General features: G+C 48.5%; 1 long non-coding RNA gene, 36 other non-coding genes and 1 pseudogene across 37 annotated transcripts; all 38 read left to right on the top strand.

The window, feature by feature from the left end:
* The first annotated feature begins 82 nt into the window (after positions 1-82).
* On the top strand, positions 83-273 carry LOC141779532 (U2 spliceosomal RNA). The gene has a single exon (XR_012596342.1). It is a non-coding gene; the product is annotated as a U2 spliceosomal RNA (small nuclear RNA).
* A 461-nt stretch (positions 274-734) lies between these two features.
* LOC141780088 (U5 spliceosomal RNA) lies at positions 735-851 on the top strand. The gene has a single exon (XR_012596542.1). It is a non-coding gene; the product is annotated as a U5 spliceosomal RNA (small nuclear RNA).
* A 178-nt stretch (positions 852-1,029) lies between these two features.
* On the top strand, positions 1,030-1,220 carry LOC141779417 (U2 spliceosomal RNA). The gene has a single exon (XR_012596287.1). It is a non-coding gene; the product is annotated as a U2 spliceosomal RNA (small nuclear RNA).
* A 449-nt stretch (positions 1,221-1,669) lies between these two features.
* On the top strand, positions 1,670-1,786 carry LOC141780083 (U5 spliceosomal RNA). Its single transcript, XR_012596539.1, has one exon. It is a non-coding gene; the product is annotated as a U5 spliceosomal RNA (small nuclear RNA).
* Positions 1,787-1,964: 178 nt separating this feature from the next.
* LOC141779676 (U2 spliceosomal RNA) lies at positions 1,965-2,155 on the top strand. The gene has a single exon (XR_012596388.1). It is a non-coding gene; the product is annotated as a U2 spliceosomal RNA (small nuclear RNA).
* A 461-nt stretch (positions 2,156-2,616) lies between these two features.
* LOC141780079 (U5 spliceosomal RNA) lies at positions 2,617-2,733 on the top strand. Its single transcript, XR_012596537.1, has one exon. It is a non-coding gene; the product is annotated as a U5 spliceosomal RNA (small nuclear RNA).
* A 178-nt stretch (positions 2,734-2,911) lies between these two features.
* Positions 2,912-3,102, top strand: LOC141779651 (U2 spliceosomal RNA). Its single transcript, XR_012596380.1, has one exon. It is a non-coding gene; the product is annotated as a U2 spliceosomal RNA (small nuclear RNA).
* A 461-nt stretch (positions 3,103-3,563) lies between these two features.
* LOC141780072 (U5 spliceosomal RNA) lies at positions 3,564-3,680 on the top strand. The gene has a single exon (XR_012596534.1). It is a non-coding gene; the product is annotated as a U5 spliceosomal RNA (small nuclear RNA).
* Positions 3,681-3,858: 178 nt separating this feature from the next.
* On the top strand, positions 3,859-4,049 carry LOC141779410 (U2 spliceosomal RNA). Its single transcript, XR_012596286.1, has one exon. It is a non-coding gene; the product is annotated as a U2 spliceosomal RNA (small nuclear RNA).
* Positions 4,050-4,510: 461 nt separating this feature from the next.
* Positions 4,511-4,627, top strand: LOC141780068 (U5 spliceosomal RNA). Its single transcript, XR_012596531.1, has one exon. It is a non-coding gene; the product is annotated as a U5 spliceosomal RNA (small nuclear RNA).
* Positions 4,628-4,805: 178 nt separating this feature from the next.
* Positions 4,806-4,996, top strand: LOC141779616 (U2 spliceosomal RNA). The gene has a single exon (XR_012596367.1). It is a non-coding gene; the product is annotated as a U2 spliceosomal RNA (small nuclear RNA).
* Positions 4,997-5,457: 461 nt separating this feature from the next.
* LOC141780064 (U5 spliceosomal RNA) lies at positions 5,458-5,574 on the top strand. Its single transcript, XR_012596529.1, has one exon. It is a non-coding gene; the product is annotated as a U5 spliceosomal RNA (small nuclear RNA).
* Positions 5,575-5,752: 178 nt separating this feature from the next.
* On the top strand, positions 5,753-5,943 carry LOC141779397 (U2 spliceosomal RNA). Its single transcript, XR_012596280.1, has one exon. It is a non-coding gene; the product is annotated as a U2 spliceosomal RNA (small nuclear RNA).
* A 461-nt stretch (positions 5,944-6,404) lies between these two features.
* Positions 6,405-6,521, top strand: LOC141780058 (U5 spliceosomal RNA). Its single transcript, XR_012596528.1, has one exon. It is a non-coding gene; the product is annotated as a U5 spliceosomal RNA (small nuclear RNA).
* A 178-nt stretch (positions 6,522-6,699) lies between these two features.
* Positions 6,700-6,890, top strand: LOC141779610 (U2 spliceosomal RNA). Its single transcript, XR_012596365.1, has one exon. It is a non-coding gene; the product is annotated as a U2 spliceosomal RNA (small nuclear RNA).
* Positions 6,891-7,351: 461 nt separating this feature from the next.
* LOC141780051 (U5 spliceosomal RNA) lies at positions 7,352-7,468 on the top strand. The gene has a single exon (XR_012596525.1). It is a non-coding gene; the product is annotated as a U5 spliceosomal RNA (small nuclear RNA).
* A 178-nt stretch (positions 7,469-7,646) lies between these two features.
* LOC141779394 (U2 spliceosomal RNA) lies at positions 7,647-7,837 on the top strand. The gene has a single exon (XR_012596279.1). It is a non-coding gene; the product is annotated as a U2 spliceosomal RNA (small nuclear RNA).
* Positions 7,838-8,298: 461 nt separating this feature from the next.
* LOC141780045 (U5 spliceosomal RNA) lies at positions 8,299-8,415 on the top strand. Its single transcript, XR_012596524.1, has one exon. It is a non-coding gene; the product is annotated as a U5 spliceosomal RNA (small nuclear RNA).
* Positions 8,416-8,593: 178 nt separating this feature from the next.
* LOC141779387 (U2 spliceosomal RNA) lies at positions 8,594-8,784 on the top strand. Its single transcript, XR_012596278.1, has one exon. It is a non-coding gene; the product is annotated as a U2 spliceosomal RNA (small nuclear RNA).
* Positions 8,785-9,246: 462 nt separating this feature from the next.
* LOC141780040 (U5 spliceosomal RNA) lies at positions 9,247-9,363 on the top strand. The gene has a single exon (XR_012596523.1). It is a non-coding gene; the product is annotated as a U5 spliceosomal RNA (small nuclear RNA).
* A 178-nt stretch (positions 9,364-9,541) lies between these two features.
* On the top strand, positions 9,542-9,732 carry LOC141779526 (U2 spliceosomal RNA). Its single transcript, XR_012596339.1, has one exon. It is a non-coding gene; the product is annotated as a U2 spliceosomal RNA (small nuclear RNA).
* A 461-nt stretch (positions 9,733-10,193) lies between these two features.
* Positions 10,194-10,310, top strand: LOC141780035 (U5 spliceosomal RNA). The gene has a single exon (XR_012596522.1). It is a non-coding gene; the product is annotated as a U5 spliceosomal RNA (small nuclear RNA).
* A 178-nt stretch (positions 10,311-10,488) lies between these two features.
* LOC141779603 (U2 spliceosomal RNA) lies at positions 10,489-10,679 on the top strand. The gene has a single exon (XR_012596363.1). It is a non-coding gene; the product is annotated as a U2 spliceosomal RNA (small nuclear RNA).
* Positions 10,680-11,140: 461 nt separating this feature from the next.
* LOC141780025 (U5 spliceosomal RNA) lies at positions 11,141-11,257 on the top strand. Its single transcript, XR_012596515.1, has one exon. It is a non-coding gene; the product is annotated as a U5 spliceosomal RNA (small nuclear RNA).
* Positions 11,258-11,435: 178 nt separating this feature from the next.
* Positions 11,436-11,626, top strand: LOC141779596 (U2 spliceosomal RNA). Its single transcript, XR_012596356.1, has one exon. It is a non-coding gene; the product is annotated as a U2 spliceosomal RNA (small nuclear RNA).
* A 461-nt stretch (positions 11,627-12,087) lies between these two features.
* LOC141780018 (U5 spliceosomal RNA) lies at positions 12,088-12,204 on the top strand. Its single transcript, XR_012596513.1, has one exon. It is a non-coding gene; the product is annotated as a U5 spliceosomal RNA (small nuclear RNA).
* Positions 12,205-12,382: 178 nt separating this feature from the next.
* Positions 12,383-12,573, top strand: LOC141779380 (U2 spliceosomal RNA). The gene has a single exon (XR_012596275.1). It is a non-coding gene; the product is annotated as a U2 spliceosomal RNA (small nuclear RNA).
* Positions 12,574-13,034: 461 nt separating this feature from the next.
* LOC141780414 (U5 spliceosomal RNA) lies at positions 13,035-13,151 on the top strand. The gene has a single exon (XR_012596648.1). It is a non-coding gene; the product is annotated as a U5 spliceosomal RNA (small nuclear RNA).
* Positions 13,152-13,227: 76 nt separating this feature from the next.
* On the top strand, positions 13,228-14,432 carry LOC141775762 (uncharacterized). Its single transcript, XR_012595677.1, has 2 exons — positions 13,228-13,399; positions 13,486-14,432. It is a non-coding gene; the product is annotated as an uncharacterized LOC141775762 (long non-coding RNA).
* A 1,965-nt stretch (positions 14,433-16,397) lies between these two features.
* Positions 16,398-16,575, top strand: LOC141779680 (U2 spliceosomal RNA; annotated as a pseudogene).
* A 459-nt stretch (positions 16,576-17,034) lies between these two features.
* LOC141780013 (U5 spliceosomal RNA) lies at positions 17,035-17,151 on the top strand. Its single transcript, XR_012596512.1, has one exon. It is a non-coding gene; the product is annotated as a U5 spliceosomal RNA (small nuclear RNA).
* A 178-nt stretch (positions 17,152-17,329) lies between these two features.
* Positions 17,330-17,520, top strand: LOC141779377 (U2 spliceosomal RNA). The gene has a single exon (XR_012596274.1). It is a non-coding gene; the product is annotated as a U2 spliceosomal RNA (small nuclear RNA).
* Positions 17,521-17,969: 449 nt separating this feature from the next.
* On the top strand, positions 17,970-18,086 carry LOC141780008 (U5 spliceosomal RNA). Its single transcript, XR_012596511.1, has one exon. It is a non-coding gene; the product is annotated as a U5 spliceosomal RNA (small nuclear RNA).
* Positions 18,087-18,264: 178 nt separating this feature from the next.
* LOC141779521 (U2 spliceosomal RNA) lies at positions 18,265-18,455 on the top strand. The gene has a single exon (XR_012596338.1). It is a non-coding gene; the product is annotated as a U2 spliceosomal RNA (small nuclear RNA).
* A 461-nt stretch (positions 18,456-18,916) lies between these two features.
* Positions 18,917-19,033, top strand: LOC141780004 (U5 spliceosomal RNA). Its single transcript, XR_012596509.1, has one exon. It is a non-coding gene; the product is annotated as a U5 spliceosomal RNA (small nuclear RNA).
* Positions 19,034-19,211: 178 nt separating this feature from the next.
* LOC141779372 (U2 spliceosomal RNA) lies at positions 19,212-19,402 on the top strand. The gene has a single exon (XR_012596273.1). It is a non-coding gene; the product is annotated as a U2 spliceosomal RNA (small nuclear RNA).
* Positions 19,403-19,863: 461 nt separating this feature from the next.
* Positions 19,864-19,980, top strand: LOC141780444 (U5 spliceosomal RNA). The gene has a single exon (XR_012596657.1). It is a non-coding gene; the product is annotated as a U5 spliceosomal RNA (small nuclear RNA).
* Positions 19,981-20,158: 178 nt separating this feature from the next.
* On the top strand, positions 20,159-20,349 carry LOC141779516 (U2 spliceosomal RNA). The gene has a single exon (XR_012596336.1). It is a non-coding gene; the product is annotated as a U2 spliceosomal RNA (small nuclear RNA).
* The last annotated feature ends 408 nt before the right edge of the window (positions 20,350-20,757 follow it).

The raw sequence follows: 20,757 nt of genomic DNA, 5'->3' as shown, positions 1-20,757 counted from the left end.
TTTGCCCAAATAAAAAGTACTGCACCACAACAAGTGACAACTGTGCATGGAGCTGGGGTCGGGCAGCAAACAGTTGGAGGTCATCGCTTCTCGGCCTTTTGGCTAAGATCAAGTGTAGTATCTGTTCTTATCAGTTTAATATCTGATATGTCCTCTATAAGGGGACAACATATTAAACGGATTTTTTGCATCAGGAGCTGAAAAAGGTGCTTGCTCCATTCACTCCACGCATCGACCCGGTATTGCAGTGCCGCTGGGAACGGTGCACCCTTCTCCTAGCTTGTGGAAAACCAAATACGAACGCAAACTGAGCGGCAAGTCGCTCAATTTGACACTGCACTGAAAGACACGTGAGTCACAGTGGATGGTGGTCTTTGCTGCCTGGAGTCGTGGCTAAAAAAGGCTCTGTTGACTCCTCACTGAGGTTCCATATAGAACGTCATTGGGGGGTCTCAGTCAGAAATGGCTCTATAAGCTGTGACAACTGGGGGAAAAGTGCAGCGTCGAATCGGCAGCAAGACAAAGCCTCAAAAAGATGTAGCTAGACTTGCACTTTTGATTGGCAGAAAAAAACAAACAGGCCAGACGGAATATTGCCACCGTGACAATGTGGGACAGGGTGGGGGAATGGGTGTGGCCTCGGATTTGGAACGTGGCACGCCAAGTGAGGCTTACCGTGACCGCATTGACTGGGACACCTAGTGTCTTGGACTGCTCTCGAGATAGGGCTGTACTTACTCTGGTTTCTCTTCATAACGTACAAGTCTTTCGCCTTTTACTAAAGACTTCCGTGGAGAGGGACACCAATGAGTTAAACCTATTTTTAGCAGGCTTTGCCGTTTGGCTGAGCCTTGTGCATTTGTGAAAGACAAAAAAGCTGTCTTCAGCTAGATTTAGCTGCTTCACCATGAAGGGCTTGGGCGGGGATGCTAAGCAGCAGCCATGGTTTTGCCCAAATAAAAAGTACTGCACCACAACAAGTGACAACTGTGCATGGAGCTGGGGTCGGGCAGCAAACAGTTGGAGGTCATCGCTTCTCGGCCTTTTGGCTAAGATCAAGTGTAGTATCTGTTCTTATCAGTTTAATATCTGATATGTCCTCTATAAGGGGACAACATATTAAACGGATTTTTAGCATCAGGAGCTGAAAAAGGGGCTTGCTCCATTCACTCCACGCATCGACCCGGTATTGCAGTGCCGCTGGGAACGGTGCACCCTTCTCCTACCTTGTGGAAAACCAAATACCAACGCAAACCGAGCGGCAAGTCGCTCAATTTGACACTGCACTGAAAGACACGTGAGTCACAGTGGATGGTGGTCTTTGCTGCCTGGAGTCGTGGCTAAAAAAGGCTCTGTTGACTCCTCACTGAGGTTCCATATAGAACGTCATTGGGGGGTCTCAGTCAGAAATGGCTCTATAAGCCGTGACAACTGGGGGAAAAGTGCAGCGTCGAATCGGCAGCAAGACAAAGCCTCAAAAAGATGCAGCTAGACTTGCACTTTTGATTGGCAGAAAAAAAAAAACAGGCCAGACGGAATATTGCCACCGTGACAGTGGGGGAATGGGTGTGGCCTCGGATTTGGAACGTGGCACGCCAAGTGAGGCTTACCGTGACCGCATTGACTGGGACACCTAGTGTCTTGGACTGCTCTCGAGATAGGGCTGTACTTACTCTGGTTTCTCTTCATAACGTACAAGTCTTTCGCCTTTTACTAAAGACTTCCGTGGAGAGGGACACCAATGAGTTAAACCTATTTTTAGCAGGCTTTGCCGTTTGGCTGAGCCTTGTGCATTTGTGAAAGACAAAAAAGCTATCTTCAGCTAGATTTAGCTGCTTCACCATGAAGGGCTTGGGCGGGGATGCTAAGCAGCAGCCATGGTTTTGCCCAAATAAAAAGTACTGCACCACAACAAGTGACAACTGTGCATGGAGCTGGGGTCGGGCAGCAAACAGTTGGAGGTCATCGCTTCTCGGCCTTTTGGCTAAGATCAAGTGTAGTATCTGTTCTTATCAGTTTAATATCTGATATGTCCTCTATAAGGGGAAAACATATTAAACGGATTTTTTGCATCAGGAGCTGAAAAAGGTGCTTGCTCCATTCACTCCACGCATCGACCCGGTATTGCAGTGCCGCTGGGAACGGTGCACCCTTCTCCTAGCTTGTGGAAAACCAAATACGAACGCAAACTGAGCGGCAAGTCGCTCAATTTGACACTGCACTGAAAGACACGTGAGTCACAGTGGATGGTGGTCTTTGCTGCCTGGAGTCGTGGCTAAAAAAGGCTCTGTTGACTCCTCACTGAGGTTCCATATAGAACGTCATTGGGGGGTCTCAGTCAGAAATGGCTCTATAAGCCGTGACAACTGGGGGAAAAGTGCAGCGTCGAATCGGCAGCAAGACAAAGCCTCAAAAAGATGCAGCTAGACTTGCACTTTTGATTGGCAGAAAAAAAAAAACAGGCCAGACGGAATATTGCCACCGTGACAATGTGGGACAGGGTGGGGGAATGGGTGTGGCCTCGGATTTGGAACGTGGCACGCCAAGTGAGGCTTACCGTGACCGCATTGACTGGGACACCTAGTGTCTTGGACTGCTCTCGAGATAGGGCTGTACTTACTCTGGTTTCTCTTCATAACGTACAAGTCTTTCGCCTTTTACTAAAGACTTCCGTGGAGAGGGACACCAATGAGTTAAACCTATTTTTAGCAGGCTTTGCCGTTTGGCTGAGCCTTGTGCATTTGTGAAAGACAAAAAAGCTGTCTTCAGCTAGATTTAGCTGCTTCACCATGAAGGGCTTGGGCGGGGATGCTAAGCAGCAGCCATGGTTTTGCCCAAATAAAAAGTACTGCACCACAACAAGTGACAACTGTGCATGGAGCTGGGGTCGGGCAGCAAACAGTTGGAGGTCATCGCTTCTCGGCCTTTTGGCTAAGATCAAGTGTAGTATCTGTTCTTATCAGTTTAATATCTGATATGTCCTCTATAAGGGGACAACATATTAAATGGATTTTTAGCATCAGGAGCTGAAAAAGGGGCTTGCTCCATTCAATCCACGCATCGACCCGGTATTGCAGTGCCGCTGGGAACGGTGCACCCTTCTCCTACCTTGTGGAAAACCAAATACCAACGCAAACCGAGCGGCAAGTCGCTCAATTTGACACTGCACTGAAAGACACGTGAGTCACAGTGGATGGTGGTCTTTGCTGCCTGGAGTCGTGGCTAAAAAAGGCTCTGTTGACTCCTCACTGAGGTTCCATATAGAACGTCATTGGGGGGTCTCAGTCAGAAATGGCTCTATAAGCCGTGACAACTGGGGGAAAAGTGCAGCGTCGAATCGGCAGCAAGACAAAGCCTCAAAAAGATGCAGCTGGACTTGCACTTTTGATTGGCAGAAGAAAAAAAACAGGCCAGAGGGAATATTGCCACCGTGACAGTGGGGGACAGGGTGGGGGAATGGGTGTGGCCTCGGATTTGGAACGTGGCACGCCAAGTGAGGCTTACCGTGACCGCATTGACTGGGACACCTAGTGTCTTGGACTGCTCTCGAGATAGGGCTGTACTTACTCTGGTTTCTCTTCATAACGTACAAGTCTTTCGCCTTTTACTAAAGACTTCCGTGGAGAGGGACACCAATGAGTTAAACCTATTTTTAGCAGGCTTTGCCGTTTGGCTGAGCCTTGTGCATTTGTGAAAGACAAAAAAGCTGTCTTCAGCTAGATTTAGCTGCTTCACCATGAAGGGCTTGGGCGGGGATGCTAAGCAGCAGCCATGGTTTTGCCCAAATAAAAAGTACTGCACCACAACAAGTGACAACTGTGCATGGAGCTAGGGTCGGGCAGCAAACAGTTGGAGGTCATCGCTTCTCGGCCTTTTGGCTAAGATCAAGTGTAGTATCTGTTCTTATCAGTTTAATATCTGATATGTCCTCTATAAGGGGACAACATATTAAACGGATTTTTAGCATCAGGAGCTGAAAAAGGGGCTTGCTCCATTCACTCCACGCATCGACCCGGTATTGCAGTGCCGCTGGGAACGGTGCACCCTTCTCCTACCTTGTGGAAAACCAAATACCAACGCAAACCGAGCGGCAAGTCGCTCAATTTGACACTGCACTGAAAGACACGTGAGTCACAGTGGATGGTGGTCTTTGCTGCCTGGAGTCGTGGCTAAAAAAGGCTCTGTTGACTCCTCACTGAGGTTCCATATAGAACGTCATTGGGGGGTCTCAGTCAGAAATGGCTCTATAAGCCGTGACAACTGGGGGAAAAGTGCAGCGTCGAATCGGCAGCAAGACAAAGCCTCAAAAAGATGCAGCTAGACTTGCACTTTTGATTGGCAGAAAAAAAAAAACAGGTCAGACGGAATATTGCCACCGTGACAGTGGGGGACAGGGTGGGGGAATGGGTGTGGCCTCGGATTTGGAACGTGGCACGCCAAGTGAGGCTTACCGTGACCGCATTGACTGGGACACCTAGTGTCTTGGACTGCTCTCGAGATAGGGCTGTACTTACTCTGGTTTCTCTTCATAACGTACAAGTCTTTCGCCTTTTACTAAAGACTTCCGTGGAGAGGGACACCAATGAGTTAAACCTATTTTTAGCAGGCTTTGCCGTTTGGCTGAGCCTTGTGCATTTGTGAAAGACAAAAAAGCTGTCTTCAGCTAGATTTAGCTGCTTCACCATGAAGGGCTTGGGCGGGGATGCTAAGCAGCAGCCATGGTTTTGCCCAAATAAAAAGTACTGCACCACAACAAGTGACAACTGTGCATGGAGCTGGGGTCGGGCAGCAAACAGTTGGAGGTCATCGCTTCTCGGCCTTTTGGCTAAGATCAAGTGTAGTATCTGTTCTTATCAGTTTAATATCTGATATGTCCTCTATAAGGGGACAACATATTAAACGGATTTTTAGCATCAGGAGCTGAAAAAGGTGCTTGCTCCATTCACTCCACGCATCGACCCGGTATTGCAGTGCCGCTGGGAACGGTGCACCCTTCTCCTACCTTGTGGAAAACCAAATACCAACGCAAACCGAGCGGCAAGTCGCTCAATTTGACACTGCACTGAAAGACACGTGAGTCACAGTGGATGGTGGTCTTTGCTGCCTGGAGTCGTGGCTAAAAAAGGCTCTGTTGACTCCTCACTGAGGTTCCATATAGAACGTCATTGGGGGGTCTCAGTCAGAAATGGCTCTATAAGCCGTGACAACTGGGGGAAAAGTGCAGCGTCGAATCGGCAGCAAGACAAAGCCTCAAAAAGATGCAGCTGGACTTGCACTTTTGATTGGCAGAAGAAAAAAAACAGGCCAGAGGGAATATTGCCACCGTGACAGTGGGGGACAGGGTGGGGGAATGGGTGTGGCCTCGGATTTGGAACGTGGCACGCCAAGTGAGGCTTACCGTGACCGCATTGACTGGGACACCTAGTGTCTTGGACTGCTCTCGAGATAGGGCTGTACTTACTCTGGTTTCTCTTCATAACGTACAAGTCTTTCGCCTTTTACTAAAGACTTCCGTGGAGAGGGACACCAATGAGTTAAACCTATTTTTAGCAGGCTTTGCCGTTTGGCTGAGCCTTGTGCATTTGTGAAAGACAAAAAAGCTGTCTTCAGCTAGATTTAGCTGCTTCACCATGAAGGGCTTGGGCGGGGATGCTAAGCAGCAGCCATGGTTTTGCCCAAATAAAAAGTACTGCACCACAACAAGTGACAACTGTGCATGGAGCTAGGGTCGGGCAGCAAACAGTTGGAGGTCATCGCTTCTCGGCCTTTTGGCTAAGATCAAGTGTAGTATCTGTTCTTATCAGTTTAATATCTGATATGTCCTCTATAAGGGGACAACATATTAAACGGATTTTTAGCATCAGGAGCTGAAAAAGGGGCTTGCTCCATTCACTCCACGCATCGACCCGGTATTGCAGTGCCGCTGGGAACGGTGCACCCTTCTCCTACCTTGTGGAAAACCAAATACCAACGCAAACCGAGCGGCAAGTCGCTCAATTTGACACTGCACTGAAAGACACGTGAGTCACAGTGGATGGTGGTCTTTGCTGCCTGGAGTCGTGGCTAAAAAAGGCTCTGTTGACTCCTCACTGAGGTTCCATATAGAACGTCATTGGGGGGTCTCAGTCAGAAATGGCTCTATAAGCCGTGACAACTGGGGGAAAAGTGCAGCGTCGAATCGGCAGCAAGACAAAGCCTCAAAAAGATGCAGCTAGACTTGCACTTTTGATTGGCAGAAAAAAAAAAACAGGTCAGACGGAATATTGCCACCGTGACAGTGGGGGACAGGGTGGGGGAATGGGTGTGGCCTCGGATTTGGAACGTGGCACGCCAAGTGAGGCTTACCGTGACCGCATTGACTGGGACACCTAGTGTCTTGGACTGCTCTCGAGATAGGGCTGTACTTACTCTGGTTTCTCTTCATAACGTACAAGTCTTTCGCCTTTTACTAAAGACTTCCGTGGAGAGGGACACCAATGAGTTAAACCTATTTTTAGCAGGCTTTGCCGTTTGGCTGAGCCTTGTGCATTTGTGAAAGACAAAAAAGCTGTCTTCAGCTAGATTTAGCTGCTTCACCATGAAGGGCTTGGGCGGGGATGCTAAGCAGCAGCCATGGTTTTGCCCAAATAAAAAGTACTGCACCACAACAAGTGACAACTGTGCATGGAGCTGGGGTCGGGCAGCAAACAGTTGGAGGTCATCGCTTCTCGGCCTTTTGGCTAAGATCAAGTGTAGTATCTGTTCTTATCAGTTTAATATCTGATATGTCCTCTATAAGGGGACAACATATTAAACGGATTTTTAGCATCAGGAGCTGAAAAAGGTGCTTGCTCCATTCACTCCACGCATCGACCCGGTATTGCAGTGCCGCTGGGAACGGTGCACCCTTCTCCTACCTTGTGGAAAACCAAATACGAACGCAAACTGAGCGACAAGTCGCTCAATTTGACACTGCACTGAAAGACACGTGAGTCACAGTGGATGGTGGTCTTTGCTGCCTGGAGTCGTGGCTAAAAAAGGCTCTGTTGACTCCTCACTGAGGTTCCATATAGAACGTCATTGGGGGGTCTCAGTCAGAAATGGCTCTATAAGCTGTGACAACTGGGGGAAAAGTGCAGCGTCGAATCGGCAGCAAGACAAAGCCTCAAAAAGATGTAGCTAGACTTGCACTTTTGATTGGCAGAAGAAAAAAAACAGGCCAGAGGGAATATTGCCACCGTGACAGTGGGGGACAGGGTGGGGGAATGGGTGTGGCCTCGGATTTGGAACGTGGCACGCCAAGTGAGGCTTACCGTGACCGCATTGACTGGGACACCTAGTGTCTTGGACTGCTCTCGAGATAGGGCTGTACTTACTCTGGTTTCTCTTCATAACGTACAAGTCTTTCGCCTTTTACTAAAGACTTCCGTGGAGAGGGACACCAATGAGTTAAACCTATTTTTAGCAGGCTTTGCCGTTTGGCTGAGCCTTGTGCATTTGTGAAAGACAAAAAAGCTGTCTTCAGCTAGATTTAGCTGCTTCACCATGAAGGGCTTGGGCGGGGATGCTAAGCAGCAGCCATGGTTTTGCCCAAATAAAAAGTACTGCACCACAACAAGTGACAACTGTGCATGGAGCTGGGGTCGGGCAGCAAACAGTTGGATGTCATCGCTTCTCGGCCTTTTGGCTAAGATCAAGTGTAGTATCTGTTCTTATCAGTTTAATATCTGATATGTCCTCTATAAGGGGACAACATATTAAACGGATTTTTAGCATCAGGAGCTGAAAAAGGGGCTTGCTCCATTCACTCCACGCATCGACCCGGTATTGCAGTGCCGCTGGGAACGGTGCACCCTTCTCCTAGCTTGTGGAAAACCAAATACCAACGCAAACTGAGCGGCAAGTCGCTCAATTTGACACTGCACTGAAAGACACGTGAGTCACAGTGGATGGTGGTCTTTGCTGCCTGGAGTCGTGGCTAAAAAAGGCTCTGTTGACTCCTCACTGAGGTTCCATATAGAACGTCATTGGGGGGTCTCAGTCAGAAATGGCTCTATAAGCTGTGACAACTGGGGGAAAAGTGCAGCGTCGAATCGGCAGCAAGACAAAGCCTCAAAAAGATGTAGCTAGACTTGCACTTTTGATTGGCAGAAGAAAAAAAACAGGCCAGAGGGAATATTGCCACCGTGACAGTGGGGGACAGGGTGGGGGAATGGGTGTGGCCTCGGATTTGGAACGTGGCACGCCAAGTGAGGCTTACCGTGACCGCATTGACTGGGACACCTAGTGTCTTGGACTGCTCTCGAGATAGGGCTGTACTTACTCTGGTTTCTCTTCATAACGTACAAGTCTTTCGCCTTTTACTAAAGACTTCCGTGGAGAGGGACACCAATGAGTTAAACCTATTTTTAGCAGGCTTTGCCGTTTGGCTGAGCCTTGTGCATTTGTGAAAGACAAAAAAGCTGTCTTCAGCTAGATTTAGCTGCTTCACCATGAAGGGCTTGGGCGGGGATGCTAAGCAGCAGCCATGGTTTTGCCCAAATAAAAAGTACTGCACCACAACAAGTGACAACTGTGCATGGAGCTGGGGTCGGGCAGCAAACAGTTGGAGGTCATCGCTTCTCGGCCTTTTGGCTAAGATCAAGTGTAGTATCTGTTCTTATCAGTTTAATATCTGATATGTCCTCTATAAGGGGACAACATATTAAACGGATTTTTAGCATCAGGAGCTGAAAAAGGGGCTTGCTCCATTCACTCCACGCATCGACCCGGTATTGCAGTGCCGCTGGGAACGGTGCACCCTTCTCCTACCTTGTGGAAAACCAAATACCAACGCAAACTGAGCGGCAAGTCGCTCAATTTGACACTGCACTGAAAGACACGTGAGTCACAGTGGATGGTGGTCTTTGCTGCCTGGAGTCGTGGCTAAAAAAGGCTCTGTTGACTCCTCACTGAGGTTCCATATAGAACGTCATTGGGGGGGTCTCAGTCAGAAATGGCTCTATAAGCCGTGACAACTGGGGGAAAAGTGCAGCGTCGAATCGGCAGCAAGACAAAGCCTCAAAAAGATGCAGCTAGACTTGCACTTTTGATTGGCAGAAAAAAAAAAACAGGCCAGACGGAATATTGCCACCGTGACAGTGGGGGACAGGGTGGGGGAATGGGTGTGGCCTCGGATTTGGAACGTGGCACGCCAAGTGAGGCTTACCGTGACCGCATTGACTGGGACACCTAGTGTCTTGGACTGCTCTCGAGATAGGGCTGTACTTACTCTGGTTTCTCTTCATAACGTACAAGTCTTTCGCCTTTTACTAAAGACTTCCGTGGAGAGGGACACCAATGAGTTAAACCTATTTTTAGCAGGCTTTGCCGTTTGGCTGAGCCTTGTGCATTTGTGAAAGACAAAAAAGCTGTCTTCAGCTAGATTTAGCTGCTTCACCATGAAGGGCTTGGGCGGGGATGCTAAGCAGCAGCCATGGTTTTGCCCAAATAAAAAGTACTGCACCACAACAAGTGACAACTGTGCATGGAGCTGGGGTCGGGCAGCAAACAGTTGGAGGTCATCGCTTCTCGGCCTTTTGGCTAAGATCAAGTGTAGTATCTGTTCTTATCAGTTTAATATCTGATATGTCCTCTATAAGGGGACAACATATTAAACGGATTTTTTGCATCAGGAGCTGAAAAAGGTGCTTGCTCCATTCACTCCACGCATCGACCCGGTATTGCAGTGCCGCTGGGAACGGTGCACCCTTCTCCTAGCTTGTGGAAAACCAAATACGAACGCAAACTGAGCGGCAAGTCGCTCAATTTGACACTGCACTGAAAGACACGTGAGTCACAGTGGATGGTGGTCTTTGCTGCCTGGAGTCGTGGCTAAAAAAGGCTCTGTTGACTCCTCACTGAGGTTCCATATAGAACGTCATTGGGGGGTCTCAGTCAGAAATGGCTCTATAAGCTGTGACAACTGGGGGAAAAGTGCAGCGTCGAATCGGCAGCAAGACAAAGCCTCAAAAAGATGCAGCTAGACTTGCACTTTTGATTGGCAGAAAAAAAAAAACAGGCCAGAGGGAATATTGCCACCGTGACAGTGGGGGACAGGGTGGGGGAATGGGTGTGGCCTCGGATTTGGAACGTGGCACGCCAAGTGAGGCTTACCGTGACCGCATTGACTGGGACACCTAGTGTCTTGGACTGCTCTCGAGATAGGGCTGTACTTACTCTGGTTTCTCTTCATAACGTACAAGTCTTTCGCCTTTTACTAAAGACTTCCGTGGAGAGGGACACCAATGAGTTAAACCTATTTTTAGCAGGCTTTGCCGTTTGGCTGAGCCTTGTGCATTTGTGAAAGACAAAAAAGCTGTCTTCAGCTAGATTTAGCTGCTTCACCATGAAGGGCTTGGGTGGGGATGCTAAGCAGCAGCCATGGTTTTGCCCAAATAAAAAGTACTGCACCACAACAAGTGACAACTGTGCATGGAGCTGGGGTCGGGCAGCAAACAGTTGGAGGTCATCGCTTCTCGGCCTTTTGGCTAAGATCAAGTGTAGTATCTGTTCTTATCAGTTTAATATCTGATATGTCCTCTATAAGGGGACAACATATTAAACGGATTTTTAGCATCAGGAGCTGAAAAAGGTGCTTGCTCCATTCACTCCACGCATCGACCCGGTATTGCAGTGCCGCTGGGAACGGTGCACCCTTCTCCTACCTTGTGGAAAACCAAATACGAACGCAAACTGAGCGGGAAGTCGCTCAATTTGACACTGCACTGAAAGACACGTGAGTCACAGTGGATGGTGGTCTTTGCTGCCTGGAGTCGTGGCTAAAAAAGGCTCTGTTGACTCCTCACTGAGGTTCCATATAGAACGTCATTGGGGGGTCTCAGTCAGAAATGGCTCTATAAGCTGTGACAACTGGGGGAAAAGTGCAGCGTCGAATCGGCAGCAAGACAAAGCCTCAAAAAGATGTAGCTAGACTTGCACTTTTGATTGGCAGAAAAAAACAAACAGGCCAGACGGAATATTGCCACCGTGACAATGTGGGACAGGGTGGGGGAATGGGTGTGGCCTCGGATTTGGAACGTGGCACGCCAAGTGAGGCTTACCGTGACCGCATTGACTGGGACACCTAGTGTCTTGGACTGCTCTCGAGATAGGGCTGTACTTACTCTGGTTTCTCTTCATAACGTACAAGTCTTTCGCCTTTTACTAAAGACTTCCGTGGAGAGGGACACCAATGAGTTAAACCTATTTTTAGCAGGCTTTGCCGTTTGGCTGAGCCTTGTGCATTTGTGAAAGACAAAAAAGCTGTCTTCAGCTAGATTTAGCTGCTTCACCATGAAGGGCTTGGGCGGGGATGCTAAGCACCAGCCATGGTTTTGCCCAAATAAAAAGTACTGCACCACAACAAGTGACAACTGTGCATGGAGCTGGGGTCGGGCAGCAAACAGTTGGAGGTCATCGCTTCTCGGCCTTTTGGCTAAGATCAAGTGTAGTATCTGTTCTTATCAGTTTAATATCTGATATGTCCTCTATAAGGGGACAACATATTAAACGGATTTTTAGCATCAGGAGCTGAAAAAGGTGCTTGCTCCATTCACTCCACGCATCGACCCGGTATTGCAGTGCCGCTGGGAACGGTGCACCCTTCTCCTACCTTGTGGAAAACCAAATACGAACGCAAACTGAGCGGGAAGTCGCTCAATTTGACACTGCACTGAAAGACACGTGAGTCACAGTGGATGGTGGTCTTTGCTGCCTGGAGTCGTGGCTAAAAAAGGCTCTGTTGACTCCTCACTGAGGTTCCATATAGAACGTCATTGGGGGGTCTCAGTCAGAAATGGCTCTATAAGCTGTGACAACTGGGGGAAAAGTGCAGCGTCGAATCGGCAGCAAGACAAAGCCTCAAAAAGATGTAGCTAGACTTGCACTTTTGATTGGCAGAAGAAAAAAAACAGGCCAGAGGGAATATTGCCACCGTGACAGTGGGGGACAGGGTGGGGGAATGGGTGTGGCCTCGGATTTGGAACGTGGCACGCCAAGTGAGGCTTACCGTGACCGCATTGACTGGGACACCTAGTGTCTTGGACTGCTCTCGAGATAGGGCTGTACTTACTCTGGTTTCTCTTCATAACGTACAAGTCTTTCGCCTTTTACTAAAGACTTCCGTGGAGAGGGACACCAATGAGTTAAACCTATTTTTAGCAGGCTTTGCCGTTTGGCTGAGCCTTGTGCATTTGTGAAAGACAAAAAAGCTGTCTTCAGCTAGATTTAGCTGCTTCACCATGAAGGGCTTGGGCGGGGATGCTAAGCAGCAGCCATGGTTTTGCCCAAATAAAAAGTACTGCACCACAACAAGTGACAACTGTGCATGGAGCTGGGGTCGGGCAGCAAACAGTTGGAGGTCATCGCTTCTCGGCCTTTTGGCTAAGATCAAGTGTAGTATCTGTTCTTATCAGTTTAATATCTGATATGTCCTCTATAAGGGGACAACATATTAAACGGATTTTTAGCATCAGGAGCTGAAAAAGGGGCTTGCTCCATTCACTCCACGCATCGACCCGGTATTGCAGTGCCGCTGGGAACGGTGCACCCTTCTCCTACCTTGTGGAAAACCAAATACCAACGCAAACTGAGCGGCAAGTCGCTCAATTTGACACTGCACTGAAAGACACGTGAGTCACAGTGGATGGTGGTCTTTGCTGCCTGGAGTCGTGGCTAAAAAAGGCTCTGTTGACTCCTCACTGAGGTTCCATATAGAACGTCATTGGGGGGTCTCAGTCAGAAATGGCTCTATAAGCCGTGACAACTGGGGGAAAAGTGCAGCGTCGAATCGGCAGCAAGACAAAGCCTCAAAAAGATGCAGCTAGACTTGCACTTTTGATTGGCAGAAGAAAAAAAACAGGCCAGAGGGAATATTGCCACCGTGACAATGTGGGTCTGGGTGGGGGAATGGGTGTGGTCTCGGATTTGGAACGTGGCACGCCAAGTGAGGCTTACCGTGACCGCATTGACTGGGACACCTAGTGTCTTGGACTGCTCTCGAGATAGGGCTGTACTTACTCTGGTTTCTCTTCATAACGTACAAGTCTTTCGCCTTTTACTAAAGACTTCTGTGGAGAGGGACACCAATGAGTTAAACCTATTTTTAGCAGGCTTTGCCGTTTGGCTGAGCCTTGTGCATTTGTGAAAGACAAAAAAGCTGTCTTCAGCTAGATTTAGCTGCTTCACCATGAAGGGCTTGGGCGGGGATGCTAAGCAGCAGCCATGGTTTTGCCCAAATAAAAAGTACTGCACCACAACAAGTGACAACTGTGCATGGAGCTGGGGTCGGGCAGCAAACAGTTGGAGGTCATCGCTTCTCGGCCTTTTGGCTAAGACTGCGATCGCTTCCTGTTGGTGGAAAGCTTTTGCCCTTTTTGTGGTATTGTTTTTTCATCATTTTAGAGGATATTTTCACTTTCTGTGTAATTTATTTCAACTCTGTTTTAGTTGCAATTATTCACACAGGATAACATTGGACCAGAGGTTTCCCCTTACCTGCCCCTGTTGGACCAACATCTCCACCGATCCAAACAGGAGAAGGTAAGTGCTCCTTTAGTTATTATTGTTGGTTTTAGTGGTTTTTTATCTGTTGTCCCTTTAGTCTTGTTTTTAGATATTTTTTAGTGTTTTTTCAGAAGTTTTTAACCTCAAACGTGTGGTGCCTCCACCATGTCGGCCAACCATGCCGGCATCAGGAGGCACCACAGCGTCCGCCTTTTATTTAAAGAAAAGGATGGAAGGCTCCTGGAGATGTCGAGACTCGACTTCTCCAGGAAGCTTATTCAAAAAGTTTTAAATTTTAGGCCTGACGAAATAAATTGTATTGTGACACTTCCGCTTAACAAAGGTTTTGATGTAAGCTTTTGTACTGCAAGTGCACTGAGGGAATTCTGGACACGTTTCGAAAATGTTAAACCCCAGTTTTCCGTTTTTGCTGTTGAGAAACTGACTGACAATGCCTCTAAAATGGTCATTGTCAAAATGTTCAATGAAACAGTGAATGCAGATGACATTTGTTTGTGGCTGGGTAGATATTGCACTGTTAAAGGCCAGGCTACCAAGGTGAGAGATGAGGATGGCATTTGGAATTGCGCTTGGAGGGTCCCCATTCAACAATGGCAGGACCCCCAGGGCTTCCAAGGCCTGAAACATCTGCCATCCATGGTAGTTCTGGGAAACAACAGGGGCTACATCCACTACCAGGGCCAGCCAAAGCTCTGCCGCAAGTGTGGTGAGCATGGGCACCTGGCAGAAGCGTGTCAGCAGATAATGTGCGGAAAGTGCAGAGAAATTGGTCATACTTTTGAGCAGTGTACCAATGGCAGAAAGTGCAACCTTTGTGGAGAAACAAATCACCTCTTCAGAGATTGCCCAAAGTCCTTTGCCAACAAACTAAAAGCAAATAAAAAGAATGAGAAGGAACAAAATGGTGGACAGGAACAACCATTTAGAGAGCTATTCGAAGAGGCTGGGCTGGGAAATTCAAATCTCCCTCCAAATCCTGTGATTGGAGAACAGGGATCAGGTGAGGAGGGAAAAGGGGAGGAGCCTGCAAGTGCCCCACCAATGGAGAGTAGTGGGAAAAAAGAGGCAATGCAGGTAGAGGGCGGAGCTAGTTCAGAACATGAGACAGACAAGTCACAAAGTGATAGCAATGATGCCCCCCTCCCCAATGCCCAGCAGTCCAAGAGGCCTTCATCAGAATTGACTCCTGACTCTCCCGCTGTGTCAGGGAAGAGGGGAAGAGCTGGGCACTCCTCAGACAGTTCCTCTGTGGAGGAGGCCAGAGTCTTCCCCCACAATTCCCCAAATGAGGTCTCTTTTTTAACAATAGCTCTGCAATCAACCCCTAAGGACTCAGAAGCCGATCTAAAGCTGCGTCCAAGGCCAACACCCAGAGTCCAACAGGGAAATGAAGCTCAAACCCTTTTGTCACTTTTTACCCATAAAGTGACTGAAGAGCTGCATTTACATGGAAAAGGCTAATTATTTTTATTTCCTGTGGGGGTCCAAGTGGGAACGTCTGAGGAGAAGCGTGATGAAGAAGTCGAAAGAGAAAGGAGGAAAAGGAGTGCCGGACCTTCATTTGTTTTTAGGGAGCAGATACACGGCCATTCACATCAAAGCTGCTACAACCCCATCCAGAAACCCAAAGACTGCAGCAATGACACAGTTCTGGATGGGGTCCTACCTCAGGAGATTAAAGATTTTACCCACTGATCTTAGAGTACCCGTGTCTTTTAGCCTACCCCCAGCCTATGATTTTATTCAGACATTTTTAAGACATTTTAACCTTGAGCACGAGGAGTTGCAGATTTTAACTAACCACCGCTCTCTGATTTCTGTTGTGCAGGAGAGGGAACCAGTGAGTCCAGTGCGCGGGCTCGCATTCGGCGAGCCCTAAACAGTTTGGCGCAACGTAAACCATTCTGCTCTCCCAAACAGACTCCGGGACCTGTCATGGATGGTGGCTCACGAGATCCTCCCAGTCAGGTCCGTGATGCACTCCCGGGGCATGTCGGCGCACTCAACTTGCCCCCGACCAGGTTGTGGCGCGCCTGAGTCGGTGAGGCATCTGCTCTGGGAGTGCAGCGCTGCCGTGGACCAGTGGGCAATGGCCGGCTCCTTAAAATTCCCGTACTTGCCAGCAAGGGAGGTCCTCACAGCACAGCTGGTGCTGTATGGGGTGAGCCCACAGAAGCAACTACCAGCATCTGACTTTGTCAAACAGTGGCTCACCCTAGCCGCAATCAAAGACGCCATGTGGACCTCCAGAAACTTGCTAGCAAGGAAGCACACGCAGATCCCCCCCCGTGGCTGTGATCCAAATGGCAGTGGCGACGGTCCGGGCGGTCGAAGCTGCACGCGGCATGCCAAGATCAGAGCCACAAAGAAGAATCGCCTCTGTGCCCATTCGGATGAAGGAGCCGGAGCCACACAATAAAAGGTCACGGCAGCAGCGGCCTGACTCTCCGGGTGAGGCAGGTGGGAAGGAGCAACAGGGTGGGGATCTCCTCTGAGCACCACCACAGGATCCCGAGAGAACCAATCTGTTTGGGGGAGCGAAATGAGTCACCCTTGGTAGGGACTCACTCCTCTCCTGCACAGCGATGGAAGAGAGCATTTTAACAACTGCTCTCCATTTTAAAGACCTTTAATATGGACACTTAACACACATGGACATACACAAGATGAAACCTTTAATGTACACTTTAACTGATGACAATTTTATCTGTAATGCCTCCTAATTGAATTGCTTTCATTGGCCAAGATGTTTTTACAGATTGCATTATTTATTGTCTGAATTGTTGTATTTTAAAAGTGTTACTTGTATGTATGTGACGTTTTTTATGAAATGTGTTTGAAATAAGGTGTCAATAAATATTTTCAAAAAAAAAAAAATCTGTTCTTATCAGTTTAATATCTGATATGTCCTCTATAAGGGGACAACATATTAAACGGATTTTTAGCATCAGGAGCTGAAAAAGGGGCTTGCTCCATTCACTCCACGCATCGACCCGGTATTGCAGTGCCGCTGGGAACGGTGCACCCTTCTCCTACCTTGTGGAAAACCAAATACCAACGCAAACTGAGCGGCAAGTCGCTCAATTTGACACTGCACTGAAAGACACGTGAGTCACAGTGGATGGTGGTCTTTGCTGCCTGGAGTCGTGGCTAAAAAAGGCTCTGTTGACTCCTCACTGAGGTTCCATATAGAACGTCATTGGGGGGTCTCAGTCAGAAATGGCTCTATAAGCCGTGACAACTGGGGGAAAAGTGCAGCGTCGAATCGGCAGCAAGACAAAGCCTCAAAAAGATGCAGCTGGACTTGCACTTTTGATTGGCAGAAGAAAAAAAAAGCCAGAGGGAATATTGCCACCGTGACAGTGGGGGACAGGGTGGGGGAATGGGTGTGGCCTCGGATTTGGAACGTGGCACGCCAAGTGAGGCTTACCGTGACCGCATTGACTGGGACACCTAGTGTCTTGGACTGCTCTCGAGATAGGGCTGTACTTACTCTGGTTTCTCTTCATAACGTACAAGTCTTTCGCCTTTTACTAAAGACTTCCGTGGAGAGGGACACCAATGAGTTAAACCTATTTTTAGCAGGCTTTGCCGTTTGGCTGAGCCTTGTGCATTTGTGAAAGACAAAAAAGCTGTCTTCAGCTAGATTTAGCTGCTTCACCATGAAGGGCTTGGGCGGGGATGCTAAGCAGCAGCCATGGTTTTGCCCAAATAAAAAGTACTGCACCACAACAAGTGACAACTGTGCATGGAGCTGGGGTCGGGCAGCAAACAGTTGGAGGTCATCGCTTCTCGGCCTTTTGGCTAAGATCAAGTGTAGTATCTGTTCTTATCAGTTTAATATCTGATATGTCCTCTATAAGGGGACAACATATTAAACGGATTTTTAGCATCAGGAGCTGAAAAAGGGGCTTGCTCCATTCACTCCACGCATCGACCCGGTATTGCAGTGCCGCTGGGAACGGTGCACCCTTCTCCTACCTTGTGGAAAACCAAATACCAACGCAAACCGAGCGGCAAGTCGCTCAATTTGACACTGCACTGAAAGACACGTGAGTCACAGTGGATGGTGGTCTTTGCTGCCTGGAGTCGTGGCTAAAAAAGGCTCTGTTGACTCCTCACTGAGGTTCCATATAGAACGTCATTGGGGGGTCTCAGTCAGAAATGGCTCTATAAGCCGTGACAACTGGGGGAAAAGTGCAGCGTCGAATCGGCAGCAAGACAAAGCCTCAAAAAGATGCAGCTAGACTTGCACTTTTGATTGGCAGAAAAAAAAAAACAGGCCAGACGGAATATTGCCACCGTGACAGTGGGGGAATGGGTGTGGCCTCGGATTTGGAACGTGGCACGCCAAGTGAGGCTTACCGTGACCGCATTGACTGGGACACCTAGTGTCTTGGACTGCTCTCGAGATAGGGCTGTACTTACTCTGGTTTCTCTTCATAACGTACAAGTCTTTCGCCTTTTACTAAAGACTTCCGTGGAGAGGGACACCAATGAGTTAAACCTATTTTTAGCAGGCTTTGCCGTTTGGCTGAGCCTTGTGCATTTGTGAAAGACAAAAAAGCTGTCTTCAGCTAGATTTAGCTGCTTCACCATGAAGGGCTTGGGCGGGGATGCTAAGCAGCAGCCATGGTTTTGCCCAAATAAAAAGTACTGCACCACAACAAGTGACAACTGTGCATGGAGCTGGGGTCGGGCAGCAAACAGTTGGAGGTCATCGCTTCTCGGCCTTTTGGCTAAGATCAAGTGTAGTATCTGTTCTTATCAGTTTAATATCTGATATGTCCTCTATAAGGGGACAACATATTAAACGGATTTTTTGCATCAGGAGCTGAAAAAGGTGCTTGCTCCATTCACTCCACGCATCGACCCGGTATTGCAGTGCCGCTGGGAACGGTGCACCCTTCTCCTAGCTTGTGGAAAACCAAATACGAACGCAAACTGAGCGGCAAGTCGCTCAATTTGACACTGCACTGAAAGACACGTGAGTCACAGTGGATGGTGGTCTTTGCTGCCTGGAGTCGTGGCTAAAAAAGGCTCTGTTGACTCCTCACTGAGGTTCCATATAGAACGTCATTGGGGGGTCTCAGTCAGAAATGGCTCTATAAGCTGTGACAACTGGGGGAAAAGTGCAGCGTCGAATCGGCAGCAAGACAAAGCCTCAAAAAGATGTAGCTAGACTTGCACTTTTGATTGGCAGAAAAAAACAAACAGGCCAGACGGAATATTGCCACCGTGACAATGTGGGACAGGGTGGGGGAATGGGTGTGGCCTCGGATTTGGAACGTGGCACGCCAAGTGAGGCTTACCGTGACCGCATTGACTGGGACACCTAGTGTCTTGGACTGCTCTCGAGATAGGGCTGTACTTACTCTGGTTTCTCTTCATAACGTACAAGTCTTTCGCCTTTTACTAAAGACTTCCGTGGAGAGGGACACCAATGAGTTAAACCTATTTTTAGCAGGCTTTGCCGTTTGGCTGAGCCTTGTGCATTTGTGAAAGACAAAAAAGCTGTCTTCAGCTAGATTTAGCTGCTTCACCATGAAGGGCTTGGGCGGGGATGCTAAGCAGCAGCCATGGTTTTGCCCAAATAAAAAGTACTGCACCACAACAAGTGACAACTGTGCATGGAGCTGGGGTCGGGCAGCAAACAGTTGGAGGTCATCGCTTCTCGGCCTTTTGGCTAAGATCAAGTGTAGTATCTGTTCTTATCAGTTTAATATCTGATATGTCCTCTATAAGGGGACAACATATTAAACGGATTTTTAGCATCAGGAGCTGAAAAAGGGGCTTGCTCCATTCACTCCACGCATCGACCCGGTATTGCAGTGCCGCTGGGAACGGTGCACCCTTCTCCTACCTTGTGGAAAACCAAATACCAACGCAAACCGAGCGGCAAGTCGCTCAATTTGACACTGCACTGAAAGACACGTGAGTCACAGTGGATGGTGGTCTTTGCTGCCTGGAGTCGTGGCTAAAAAAGGCTCTGTTGACTCCTCACTGAGGTTCCATATAGAACGTCATTGGGGGGTCTCAGTCAGAAATGGCTCTATAAGCCGTGACAACTGGGGGAAAAGTGCAGCGTCGAATCGGCAGCAAGACAAAGCCTCAAAAAGATGCAGCTAGACTTGCACTTTTGATTGGCAGAAAAAAAAAAACAGGCCAGACGGAATATTGCCACCGTGACAGTGGGGGACAGGGTGGGGGAATGGGTGTGGCCTCGGATTTGGAACGTGGCACGCCAAGTGAGGCTTACCGTGACCGCATTGACTGGGACACCAAGTGTCTTGGACTGCTCTCGAGATAGGGCTGTACTTACTCTGGTTTCTCTTCATAACGTACAAGTCTCTCGCCTTTTACTAAAGACTTCCGTGGAGAGGGACACCAATGAGTTAAACCTATTTTTAGCAGGCTTTGCCGTTTGGCTGAGCCTTGTGCATTTGTGAAAGACAAAAAAGCTGTCTTCAGCTAGATTTAGCTGCTTCACCATGAAGGGCTTGGGCGGGGATGCTAAGCAGCAGCCATGGTTTTGCCCAAATAAAAAGTACTGCACCACAACAAGTGACAACTGTGCATGGAGCTGGGGTCGGGCAGCAAACAGTTGGAGGTCATCGCTTCTCGGCCTTTTGGCTAAGATCAAGTGTAGTATCTGTTCTTATCAGTTTAATATCTGATATGTCCTCTATAAGGGGACAACATATTAAACGGATTTTTTGCATCAGGAGCTGAAAAAGGTGCTTGCTCCATTCACTCCACGCATCGACCCGGTATTGCAGTGCCGCTGGGAACGGTGCACCCTTCTCCTAGCTTGTGGAAAACCAAATACGAACGCAAACTGAGCGGCAAGTCGCTCAATTTGACACTGCACTGAAAGACACGTGAGTCACAGTGGATGGTGGTCTTTGCTGCCTGGAGTCGTGGCTAAAAAAGGCTCTGTTGACTCCTCACTGAGGTTCCATATAGAACGTCATTGGGGGGTCTCAGTCAGAAATGGCTCTATAAGCTGTGACAACTGGGGGAAAAGTGCAGCGTCGAATCGGCAGCAAGACAAAGCCTCAAAAAGATGTAGCTAGACTTGCACTTTTGATTGGCAGAAAAAAACAAACAGGCCAGACGGAATATTGCCACCGTGACAATGTGGGACAGGGTGGGGGAATGGGTGTGGCCTCGGATTTGGAACGTGGCACGCCAAGTGAGGCTTACCGTGAC

The sequence above is a fragment of the Sebastes fasciatus genome, chromosome 1 (genome assembly GCF_043250625.1).
Source record: "Sebastes fasciatus isolate fSebFas1 chromosome 1, fSebFas1.pri, whole genome shotgun sequence".
In the NCBI taxonomy this organism is placed as follows: domain Eukaryota; kingdom Metazoa; phylum Chordata; class Actinopteri; order Perciformes; family Sebastidae; genus Sebastes; species Sebastes fasciatus.
The sequence above is the reverse complement of the archived record's forward strand: the minus strand, read 5'-3'. Positions and strand labels throughout refer to the sequence as shown.